At 46.3% G+C, this 13,244-nt stretch overlaps 1 protein-coding gene across 2 annotated transcripts in view; it reads right to left on the reverse strand.

Annotated features, from left to right (window-relative positions):
* LOC147685262 (cell death-inducing p53-target protein 1-like) overlaps positions 1-13,244 on the reverse strand; it is a 220,652-nt gene that overhangs the window by 34,483 nt on the left and 172,925 nt on the right. The gene's annotated exons all lie outside the window — the stretch shown is intronic.

The following is a 13,244-nucleotide window of genomic DNA, read 5'->3' on the forward strand; positions in this document are numbered from 1 at the left end:
TCAATATTTAATTTCTTAGCCCCTCTCTGCAGGACATCCAGATAGGTATTGATGTCGTCCACTGGAGAGACTCTGGAGATAGGGCTGTCTGTAGGGGAGTAATCCCTAGTGGAAGATTGGGTAGAGGAAGTAGAAGAGGTGGAAGGAGTTCTTCTACTCCTCCGATGGGAACTGTGTTGCCTCTCGCCCGATCTTCTGGAACGCTCTTCCCTTCTTGGAGAACGAGACCTTCTGGGACGTTCCTCTCTCCTTGGAGAACGAGATCTTCTTGGACGTTCCTCTCTCCTTGGAGAACGAGATCTTCTTGGACGTTCCTCCCTTCTTGGAGAACGAGATCTATTTGGCCTCCTTTCAGGTGAACGTGATGCCTGTTGTCTGGGAGGACTGACTCTGTCTACTTCAGCAACCAGCCTTTGCAGCAGAGATCTATGTTCCGGGCTGACGTACTGCCAAAGGCGTTCCGTAGCCCCCCGAGTCCTGCCAATTTTGCAGCGGCGCATTCCATCTAGGGGACAGCCTCACCCCAGGAGCAGGAACCTCTGACCGACGTGGAGGAGATTTCCGGACAGGACTTCTGGTGTTTGCAGATGATCTGGAGGAACCAGAAGACTGGGAAGATGAGTGACGCGAAGCTGATTTCGCAACCAGAATCGCAGAGTGCCTTGACATCGATCCAGCTCTCGACGGTTAAGAATGGTGCCTCAACGTCGAACCGCCATGCATCGACGATGGAACTCTTCCCCTCGACGCCGACCGCCTCCGGGGCGTCGACGGAGCATTCACTTCCGACGTCGGATGTCTTGAGAATGAGTGATGCGAAGAACGATGGTCTCTCGACGTCGAACGGCGATGACTTGCCGACGACGGAGCTTTCTCCCTCGACGTCGAGTGTTTACGTGACGACGGCGGAGGAACCCTGGACGTTCGACGCCGAACGTCGACGAGACATCGACGGAGATCGCCTCCTCGACGCCGATCGACGCCTGGTTGTCGACGGCGGAGGGGTCTTGGTCCTCGACGCCGGATGTCGCCTTGTTGACGTCGGCGGGGGAGTCATGCTTCTCGACACCGATCGTCGTCGAGATGGCGACGGCGGAGGTGTGCCGCCCCTCGACGCCGATTGTCGCCGGGTTGACGACGGCGGAGGGTACTTGGTCCTCGACGCCAATCGTCGCCGAGTTGACGATCGCGGAGGGGTCCTGGTCCTCGACTCCAAACGTCGTCGAGATGGCGACGACGGAGGGATCCTTGCCCTAGACGCCGAACATCGCCTGGTTGACGACGGCGGAGGGGTCTTGTTCCTCGACGCCGATCGCCGCCCGGTTGACGACGGCGGAGGAGTCACTGGCCTCGACGCCGATCGCCGCCCTGTTGATGAGGGCGGAGGCGTGACCTCCCTCGACGCCGATCGTCGCCTGGTTGACGACGGCGGAGGGGATTTCACCGACGGAGCTAGCGTCCTCGACGTCGGTGACGAACCTGATCTTCTTTTCAACGGCGAGCCCGCCGTCGATGGTCGTTTTTCAGCTGGAAAACTCACCGGTAGATGTTTCTTCAGCGCCGAGCCCGACGTTGAAGTTGAAGGACGTGAAGACTTGCCTTTAGAAGGACTTCTGGCCCTCTTACTGCCCTTCTTCACTGGAGATCTTCCTCTGGTGGACCTTTGAGCCAGTCCATAAATGCGGTTTCTTTCTCTGTCCTTGAGAGTTCTCTCAGACAGGCGTTCGCAGTGAGGACAGTCCTTAGGATCATGATGATCAGGCAAGCAAAGTATACAGACATCATGACTGTCTGATTTTGCCTTCTTGTTGCCACAAGAAGGACAGTTGTCAAAAAGAGAAGGCATTTTAAAATAAAATGCCACACAAAAACTGTCTAAAAAGACAGAAACCTTACTTGACAAGGTGTTAAAAGTCAAAGTAAGTCCAAAAGTTAGAAAATTGAAGCAAATTTCTGTCAGAAAAGCCAGAAATGAGTGGAGCTGTGTTACCAGGGTCCTTCCTGAAGGAGCCGGAAAGAACAACTGACCCAACTGTCACCCCTGAGGCATGATGGGATACTGGGGGTCATGAGTGCCTTAAAGGCACGGTGTCAGTTTTTTATTACATGCAGCTACAGGTTAGCTTTTCAGTCTTTTTAGACTGTGTGTTTGCAATGCAGCCTGGGAGCTTTCTATGCTTTCAGTGAGTTATAAGAATTTCTACTGCTTTCTAAGCATTAAAACAGTTTCTAAACAATCTTTGGTGTTGTTTCTCAAGTTTCTAATGCAGATGTTCATGTATGGTGGAAAGTCTTTACAGCATAATTCAGCTCTACTGTTTATTTGGCTGCAATTGCTTATATATATATATATATATATATATATATATATATATATATATATATATATATATATATATATATATATATATATATGAGTATATATATGTGGGGCACATATAATATATTGTTTCCGGGGTCCCGCGCATGGGCGGGAATATTCTAATGCTTTTGACTATTGATGAGGATGCCCTGGTAGAGAACCCTGTTAATATGCTTGAATCACTTAATTGGGTTTCTGCTGACTTCCACCTTTGCCTTACAGCCCATCAATATTATCAATATGTACTCCGTGATAGGTTTTCTCTACTCATTGATTGTCATCAGCCTCCTTCGACACCAGCTCAAGCATGCCAACTCCAAGTAGTAAAACACAAGAGATACAACGAATAGCAGACATGCTGACTATCAGGCATCAATAGTTCAACATTATAGAAGAGGATACACCCAAACATAAGATGGCTGAATACACAATGGCACCCAAAATGGCCAAACAACCAGCTGATAAAACCTACATCAATAACACAATACCAAAGAGGCATGCTCATCAAAGCAAGATTTATATAAAATACAGACTTTACATAATGACCTCATCATGGACATGTATCTAGATTGCCTCCTCATCAATGAAACTTGGCTAGATTATGACGTAGCTCCCATTTTATAATACACAATACCAGTAGAATACAAATTGCCTGAATAAAAGGGCTGGTGAACGGCAGTGTCTCGTGATGGATCGCTGCACCTGCATAACTTGTCAGCAATGTGAAGCTCTCCTAGTCAAACACAGCCTTTCACCAAAGACAAGATCCCCGATCTACAAATGTACCCTCCTCCTGCTCACAGCACCTCTTTCGTAACAACCATCTGCAACTTGACTGTTAACTCTCGTCATTCTAGTGTACTTAAAATCACTGCTTGCAAATCAGACTGACGAGAGGACTTTTCTTAGTGCTTCGAGGTTTGCCACTCACACAGTGTTCCATGTAAACTGCATGTCTGAGTAGAAGTATTGGCAGGCACCCATCAGCAAAACAATTCAGAGAAGCATTGTTGGTTGCCAGCTGTGAATGTGAAGTTCCTGCAGTGATCCACGGCCAACAGAAGAGTGAGGACTAGGAGGGCTAAAATCTGAAGGTCCTGGAAGAGCAGTATATAGAGGAATGTCGTTGGCAGCAACAACTCGTATAGAAGAAGGCCACCTAAATTACAAATCAATGTAAAAGTTGAAAACTTGGACTTGAGCTCAGAGGTAGAAATAGTTGGTATAAAGAAGTGGTGTGTGGTGGTGAAATACTTGACAATAGAACTCAAACAGCAAAAGATCAACAACAGGGAAATCTAAATTTTAGGGAGCAATAAGGGATGGTTTGATTCACTTTGCCAATTCCTGAAAAGCCAGTTGAGGATCTTGCAGAGTAGGAGAAATACAATCGAAGCGATGTATGTAATGGAGAAAATGGTGTGGTTAATATCCGAAAAGAAGTACGGTCTTCTATAACACTAATTGGGAACAAATGATATATACAATATCTTCAACTGGACCAACAGAAAGAGGATCTGAAAGATGAAGATAAGAAGGACCAGAAAGTGGACGACCAGAACCTCTAAGTGCCCCATGAGCACAAGAATGGCAAGCTGCCAGATAAAGAGTATTTGGACCAGGGGGACCATGGCCAGGATGGCATAGACTATGGGGAACATAACCAGAAAGTGCAGAGCAAGGAGGTACGAAGCGAGAATGACCAGGGAGAATGTGTCAGGGCTACGAGGACAAGGACCAGAATCATTAGGACAAGTGGGACGGGGTCCAAGAATGCAAGGGCTCTGGGTGCTGAAGGATCAGAACCAGATATAGGGGACAGAAGCAGGAGGAGGTGGACCAGGAGGAACACCAGGGGGGTAAACAACTCATCCATTAGAACCACTAGCAGGTCCTGACCTACCAGGAAGAACAGGAACTAGACCACAGGACTAAGAACAGTAAATTAGGACCAGTAAGAGGAGGACAAGATGCAACAAGAAGAAAGCACCCAGAAGGACCAGAGCCAGGTGGTACAGAACCTGGAGAACCTGTGCTAGAAGGACTTCCAGTACCTGAAGGACCATGGCCAGGAGGACCAAAAGGACCATGGCCAGGAGGACCAAAAGGACCATGGCGGCCAGGAGGACCAAAAGGTCCATGGTCAGTAAGACCAGGCAGATCAGGACTAGGAGGGCCACAGCTGGCAGGACCATGACCAGAATGACTAAGAAGAGAAGGAGAAGGAGGACATTGTGTTTTTACACCACATACATTCAACACACCCTTAAATACAGCAACCATGACTATTTCAAAATGTTCTTGATAACACTTTGTAAGCTGTGCCCACTTCAGTGTCCCACACCTCTTTCAGCCCACTAAAAATGAACAGGTTCATTTTTCCTGGTACTATGCATTTGTCCTTTATTTGAGATCTAGCTTACGCAATCAAAATCAGCTATGTGTCAACCTCCTTTTTACCCGTATTTACAGTGTTCTTCTTTTGTCATTTTGATTTCTCTTCAACCAGCCATTATTTATTTCTGGGTCTAACTGGCTTTCAGTCTATTCAAAATATATCCAAGCACTCCCGCTTCTCGTCCGAGGCCCTTCCTCCTATCCCTAAGCAATGTTTTGCTCTCTTGGTGGCCCAGTTCACCTTTACTTTCGCCAATTTATAACTTCCAGTTTGATCTTCGATTTCCAGTTCATGGCTATGCCACCAAATCTATGAATCTACTCGCATCTTTCGGGTATTGGGGTGGTGAATTAATTCCAGAAGTTCTTAGTTCTGCGATTTGTAGGTCTTCTGCAATCGATTAGGTTGATGTCCTTAAAAACAAACCTGGTGTAAACCTAGGAAACTTAGTAGCAATAAGTTTATGGCTGAGTCAGTAGAGGAGAGGCGTACCAATCACTCTGCTGACTGGCGATAATGTGCCTCTGCTGACCCTGAAGAACTGGCTAATTTTAGTCCCCATTTCAATACTTGATTTCCCTTTAAACTGCTTGTAAAAAGAGCTTCTTCTTCATCCTTCAGGATGGAGTTTCACCACAGCACAGAATCATTGGTACAGTGAGTGCTAGACAAACTCTGGATGGAGTTGATGACACCAGAGTCAGTGCATTGAGTTTATCAGAGGTCTCTGCTGACTTGAAAACATCATCATCAAACCTATTGTCTTGCGTCACTTCTCTGATGTTTGTGTAAAGGGAACGGCCCTCGTAGGAATTGCTTATATAAGTTGAGTTGTTTTGCTCCATTGTTACAAATCCAGTGTCTACTCAGGTGCAATTACCTCAGGTATCCACCATCTTCTCTCTACTCTACAGTTTACATAAATTGTTGAGTAACTGTTAGCCGCCTACAGAGCACGAGTTTACATGTATTAAAATTATACAAAGATTAAACTACCAGTATCTGGAAAGAAGAAAGCAGTGACCCTGCCGCCTCTTTTTCTATAATGGTGCACTTTTACAATAAGATGGTGGATGTTGTACAACTTTTTAAAGTTCAATCCAGCCAATCGGGCAAAGTGAGAGGTCCTTAGTGTGTTCCATTGGGCCTTTGCTTTGAGCCCTATTTGCCTATCAGAAAACTGGGAATGGTGATGATCCTTAGGATCACCCTGAATGTAGAAATCACAGCCATGTAAAACATGCTTCTTCTATAAGACAACATTGGCACATATTCTCCAATTTCTGTCATTTTGCTAACTGGTCCTAGCAGCGCATTTATTTATTTCTGGGGGATTGGGCTATTGAATCAGCTTTTGCCAATTACTCCCTAAGTACACTATAGACAGGCTTCGATGTGTGCAAGTTGCAGCTGTGGGATGGTTTTTGAGAGTCGAAAGAACAGATCACATCTCTTCGGCACTAGACCAGCTCCACTGGTTTAAACCTTTAACTATTGGCCTATGGCTTTCAATTATTCCAGCACCACAGAAGTATCAGCAGAAGTAGCAGGTTTAAATTGTACTTCAACCTTTTTTCTAAAAGAAATATTAAAGTCAACAGAATAGCAAGCCCAACCCACACACCTGCGGATGAATCCAGAACATTCGAAACAGCTGTTACATTTTTCGAAAAAAAAATCCTTCAAGAGGCCTGCTCTACTCGAGTATCTGACTGAGTGCCTGAGTCTATATAGTAATGCCTGGTAAAAGTGTGTACCGATTTCCATGTTGCAGCCTTACAGAACTCGGAAATGGGTACATTTCGCAATAGAGCAGGTGTTCGTGCCTTTCCCCTAGTAGAATGGGCCTTAGGCACAGCCGTTAAATGTTTGTTGACTAACTGGTAGGAAAGCATTATACAGGATCCTATCCACATAGAGATGGTCTGCTTGGAGGAAGCTATGCCTGTTCTCATTGGACCATAGTTGACAAAAAGATGGTCAGATTTCCGGATATCTTTTGTTTTACCTAGGAAAAACTTGAGTACGCGCTTGATATTTGAGGAATGCAAAGCCCTCTCTGCTAGGGTGGATGGGATAGGAAAGAATGTTGGCTAAGAAATATACTTTGGTTTATGTGAAAATCAGAAACCACCTTGGGAAGGACAATAGGATTCCCTCTCATGACCACCCTGTTACCACGAAACACTGTATAGGGCTCTTTACCACATAGTGACTAGATCTCACTGGGCCAGTTTGCTTAAATGATAGCCACTAGAAATGCTGCTTTCAATCTGAGGTGTTGTAAAGAAGCCTTGTATTGAGGCTCGAAAGGAGTGCCCATGAGTTTTGAGAGAACAATATTAAGTTCCCACAGCGGCGGAGGTGATCTTACATGAGGGAATACTTTTTTTAGCCCTTCTAAAAAATCTTTGACCACAGGCATTTGAAATAAAGAAATCTGTGTGGGAGACTCTCTGTAAGCGGTAATGGCTTGGAGATGTACCGTTATGGAGGAAAACTGTACACCAGACTTCGCTAAAAGGAGGAGATAAGGTAAACTCACATGCTCTTGACCCAAAATTGGATGATGATAATTTTGGGCACACCACAAGTAAAACCACTTCTATTTGAAAGTGTAGGATTTCCTGGTAGAAGGTCTTTTGGACTCTCTGAGGATGCCCATAGAATACTTTGAGAGCCCTAAATGGCCATACTGGAGGAATTCAGGAGCCATGCTGTCAAGCTCAGCAAGGGCAGGTTGGGATGGAAAATCTGCTCTCTGAGCTTGTACAGGAGATCCTGTCCGCATGGCAACCTCTTCTGTGATGGGTATAGCAGGCCCAGGATCCACCATGGTGAGGCCATTCAGGAGCTATGATATTCATTCTGGTTCTGGACTTGTACAGTTTGTTGATCACTGTAAGACTCAACTGAGTTGGGGGAAATGCGTAAAACAATTACCCTCATTAGTCTAACACGAAGGCATTCCCCTCCGACCCTTGTCGGGGAAACCTGGATGCGTAGTATAGGCATTTTTTGTTGTTAACGTCTGCACCCAAGTCGGTTCGCCAATGCCCCCATTCTCCAAAGATGTCTTGCACAATGTTGTTGTATAGTATCCAGTTGTGATTTTCACTGATATTGCAACAGACTACGCTTGAGTGTTTTGGATTCCTGGCAGGTGAATGGCTGAGATTGTTAAGTTTGTGGCTATTAGACTGTTCCTAATGGCCTGTGCTTCCAGTGATAGGCAATGAGAATGTGTCCCCCCCTTGTTTGTTTAAGTAAAGCATTGTGGCCGTGTTGTCTGTTGGACCAGGAAAGAGTTTGCGTTATCGATGGACAAGGAGGACTGCCCTCAGCTCCTGCATGTTGATGTGATACTGCTGCTCCTTGTCGGACCGCACTCCTTGAGTTTGCAGAAGGCCAATGTGAGCACCCCATCCATGAAGAGAGGCATCTGTGATGAGAGTTTGTGTGGGTGGTGGAAAGAGTCTCTTACCAGTAGGTTTTGACGTTGAGACCACCATGGTAGCAATTGCATCTCATCTTGTGAGAGAGTCAGCTTGTCGTCTGAGAATGGAATCCACTGATCTTCTAGAGTTTGTAGAGGTCGCATGTGCACCATGGCATGGGGGATGATGAAAATGTAATAGGCTATTGATCCTAGAAGAGACGCCACCTGTATGGCAGATGGATATCGAGTGTGCAGGAGATTGTAACATTTCAGACTGATTGAGTATGATCTCTCCTCCAAAGGATACACTCTAGCGTCTAGAGTTGCCCCCAGGTAGTTTAGCCTATGGGGTTGGTGTTTGGATAGATTTCTTGTAATTGACCTGAGACCTAGATTTTGCAGGGTCTAGATGCAGATATGATAATGTCTTTCCGTATTGGAAGGGGAGTAGTTTTCTATGAGCCAGTTGTCTAAGATGGGGTAGATGAACATTCTCTTCCTCCTTAAGGATGCTGCTACTACAGCCATGGACTTCGAGAATGTGTGAGGTGCTAATTTCAGGCCGAACGGTATTACTTTGTACTGGTTATCTTTGGATGCCACTTTGAAGAGCAGAAACGTCTGGTAGGTTCAGGCGATTGGAATGGGGAAGTAGGCAACCTGGAGATCAATGGAACACATCCAGTCCCCCTAAAGGAGTTGGGGATAGATCTGGTGAAGGGCAAGCATCCTGAATTTTTCTTTGCATATGAACTTGTTCAGTAGTCTCAAGTCCAGAATGGGTCTGAATTCTCGTTTTGGAAAAATGTTTCTCACTAGGAAAGCGCAAGAGGAAATTCACCGTCCCCTTTGGAAGAGTGGGACCTGTTCCATGGCCTCCTTTTGGAGCAGATAGGGGACATCATTTTGTAGGACGACCCGCTGGTGACAATGTTTTTGTAGGTGGGACAGCAGAAGGAGGTGTCTTGAATCAAAGTGAGTAACCATTCTGAACAATATTCAAGATCCACTTGTTGCTTGTGATGCAGCCCCACTCGTCCAGGTGTTTGATGATACTTCCCCCAATTGGAGCTGTGTAAAGGAGAAGGGGGAAGCGAGGGCTCATTCCTTGTCTGGTGTTTTAGAAGAGGGTGCAGGTTGACAATAAGCTCCTCTTCCCTGAGGTGGTCTGCGGGGATGGTAATGTAATCGGGCCTGGTGCTGCTGTTTTGGAACCTAATGAGGGGTTTGGACCCTATATTGATAGGAACGTCTATCATAGGGCCTGTATCTTTGTCGGAATTATTTTTGTTTCTCGAGGCCCACAGCTTTGAGGGTATTCAACTCAGCTTTCATCTTGGTCATTTTGTCGTCAGCATGTGAGCCAAACAGTGAGTTCCCATTAAACGAGAGATTGAGAATCCTGTGTTGTGCCTCAGGTTTCAGGCCTGTGAGGCGAAGCAAGGAGGACCTTCTGGGACAGATACTGTGGGAGTATCCATGTGCAGCAAGGTCTGATGCATACGCGGCTGCACTAATGACTTGGTTGGAGACTAGGCCGCCCTCATGGAGGATTTCTTGGAAGTCCAGCCTGTCTTCCTTTGGTAATTTTTCTGTGAACTTGGAAAGAGAGTCCCAGAGTGTCCTATCATAACTCACTAGCAAGGCAGAGGTGCTGGCCGCCTTCATGAAAGAAGCAGATGTGCTGCGCATCTTTTCCCCCATAGCGTCCATCTGCTTGCAGTCCTTTTCTGGGGGCACTGGTGAGGCAGCAACAGAGTGTGCTTAGCAAGCAGCAGCTACAATGATTACATCTTGTGGTGGATAATGCTTTAGGAATAACGGGTCCTGGTCTGGAGTCTTTTATTTTTTAAGGATCCGTGATGGTGCAGCTTGCATAGAAGCCGGAGTCGGGAACAGTTGCATCACTGGTTCTAGCAGACATGGACCAGAGGCAGGAGTGGTCTTGATACCGCTCTGTGATGCCGAGTCTCAAAGATGACTGAGGAAAATGCAGTAGGCACTGCAATGTCAATACTCAATTTTGATGCGTCTCTAATTGACACATCGGTCAATGTGATCAAGTTATCCACTGTGATAGTGTTGGCGAATAATCCCTCATAGAGGAACGAGAAGTAATGGGCAAAAAGAGTGTTCTACACCTGCTATGGAGCGAACTGGACCAATGAGATCATTGAGATCTGTAAGAAGACCTGGCCATTGCTGACTTCAATCTTGATCTATGCCCCTATGGTGATCTACCACTCTGCGGGGTCTTGGACCTTCATGGAGACCGCGGGGAAGTTGCACATCTCTTTGGAAGCGTGGATGGAAAATCCGGAGAGAATGCTAGAGGAGAAATGTGTTTTGGTGATGGCATATGCAGAGTGATCCTGGAAGTAGAGTAGGTCTGTAATAAGTCTGAGCAAGGGCTGTGAGGTGGAGGGTGACATCATCTACGCACAGTTTCCAACCAACATGGAGAGAGATTCACAGGAGGGTCAGAAGCATGTCTACCTGGTGCCGGAGACCCTGACCGCACTGACTTTGTTGACAAAATCTGCACCTCTAACGAGTGGCAAAGGCTTCTTGACGTCGACAGTCTTTTAGAGGGGGTCTTCGACGTCGACCGTGGCCTTTCTGATGTTTTAAATGCCTAGCAAGTGACCACTCATGTGTGAGCATATGATTAAGACTAATTGGGAATCGAAACGCATTATGCTGTTTGCTGTGCCAGGAATAAAAACCTGTTACTTATGGACAGGCTGGTGGGCCTGATTTCACATCACTGAAATGGTTTGGAATTTGTTTTCATTTGGAATATGTAAATGTATATATATGTGTATGTGTGATTGAAAGTATTATGCAAATTAATGGGAATATATATATACACATTGCCTACTGGCGGTCGCCAGTAGGTAGTTATAGTTAGGATTGGCTACCATAGGAAATCCGCAACATTCTATTGGGAATAACTCTGGCGCTGGTTGAGGAATTTGTGTGTAATTTTCCAAAATTTTGGCCAGCTCCGCTGCGCTCCTTCCCTGAGTTTCGGGGGGATTCGTGAAGTGGGGGCTGAGAAAAAAGGGGGGTCCCAAAACGTGTTTTCCCCATGTTAATTTCTATAGGACGGTCTGACAGGTCTACAGCCCTAACTGCTGAACGGAATAACGCCAAACTTGGCAAAATTGTAGGGACTGGTACGCAGATGTGCCTTTGCTATATTTGGTGGAAATTGCTCCAGTGTTTTTTTTGAAAATTAACTTCAAAAACACATATATATCTATAGGCGCGCTCCGAGCGCTCACCGGTGCGCGTACCGGGGAGCGCACCCGGCGCGCTACGGGAGTGCGCGAGCGGAAAGCTGATTGGCTGTCGGGTGTCTGTCAACAATCTAATCCGGAGAGTCTGCCATCTTGTGTCTCGGTAGAATCGAGACACAAGAGGTGAAAAAGAAAGGGGGAAATAATTAAAAGGGGGCAGAGTAGACACCCCCTGACCCCCTAGGTTTTCTGAGGGGGGCCTAGATGGACCTTGAAGGGCAAAAAAACTTTTTTTTTTTTTAATTTCGCGGGGTAAGCGCTGGCGACGCTCCCCGGTACGCTCTCCGGTACGCGCACCATATGGGCACCACGGGGAAAAACAATGTAAAAAAACAGAGTAAAAAAATAAAGTAGAGTGTTTAGAGGAAAGTGATGCATTGCTGGAGTGTGTCACAAAAATGATGCAACTCCAGCAATGTATCCTTTCACATGGGGCTAGTCCCATGTGAAAGGGTCTGCGTCAGTCTTACGCCTGCTGTGTGGCAGGTGCAAGATTAAGACGCAACAGCGTCGTAAAAGTGACGCAGTGAAATCTCATAGATTTCACTGCGTCACTTCTACAAACCTTCCTTACGTCAATACGCCCCCTTTGCATACATTACAAATGGCGCAGGTATAATGTGGCGCAGGGGTTTACAAAGTGACGCATTTACCTAGATGCGTCACTTTGTAAATATGACTCAACAAGGTGCATTTTTAACACCACTGGTGCATCACAAAAAGTGACGCACCGGTGGCGTAAAAGTGACGCATGGCCTCATAAATGAGGCCTTCAGTCTTCTACTAATGCGTCATATTTAATGTATGACGCATTATGTCGCAAGGAGTTACAGATACGTCAGTATTTCTGACGTATCTGTAAGCGCAAAAGTGACGCGTTGCTGGAGTGTGTCACAAAAGTGACGCAATTCCAGCAATGCATCTTTTCACATGGGACCAGCCCCATGTGAAAGGGCTTGCGTCAGTCTTACGCCTGCTGTGAGGCAGGCGCAAGATTTTGACGCAACGGTGTCCTAAAAGTGACGCAGTGAAATCTCATAGATTTCACTGCGTCACTTCTACGACCCTTTCTTGCGTCAATACGCCCCCTTTGCATACATTACACCTGGCGCTGGTATAATGTGGCGCAGGGGTTTACAAAGTGACGCATCTACCTAGATGCGTCACTTTGTAAATATGACTCAACAAGGTGCATTTTTTACACCACTGGTGCGTCACAAAAAGTGACGCACCGGCGGCATAAAAGTGACGCATGGCCTCATAAATGAGGCTTTCAGTCTTCTACTCTTGCGTCATATTTTATGTATGACGCATTATGTCGCAAGGAGTTACAGATACGTCAGTATTTCTGAAGTATCTGTAAGCGCAAAAGTGATGCATTGCTGGAGTGTGTCACAAAAGTGACGCAACTCCAGCAATGCATCCTTTCACATGGGGACAGCCCCATGTGAAAGGGCCTGCGTCAGTCTTACGCCTGCTGTGAGGCAGGCGCAAGATTTTGACGCAGCGGTGTCCTAAAAGTGACGCAGTGAAATCTCATAGATTTCACTGCGTCACTTCTACGACCCTTTCTTGCATCAATATGCCCCCTTTGCATACATTACACCTGGCGCAGGTATAATGTGGTGCAGGGGTTTACAAAGTGATGTATCTACCTAGATGGTCACTTTGTAAATATGACTCAACAAGGTGCATTTTTTACACCACTGGTGCGTCACAAAACGTGACGCACCGGCGGCGTAA

This window comes from Lissotriton vulgaris, chromosome 10 (assembly GCF_964263255.1).
Source record: "Lissotriton vulgaris chromosome 10, aLisVul1.2, whole genome shotgun sequence".
In the NCBI taxonomy this organism is placed as follows: domain Eukaryota; kingdom Metazoa; phylum Chordata; class Amphibia; order Caudata; family Salamandridae; genus Lissotriton; species Lissotriton vulgaris.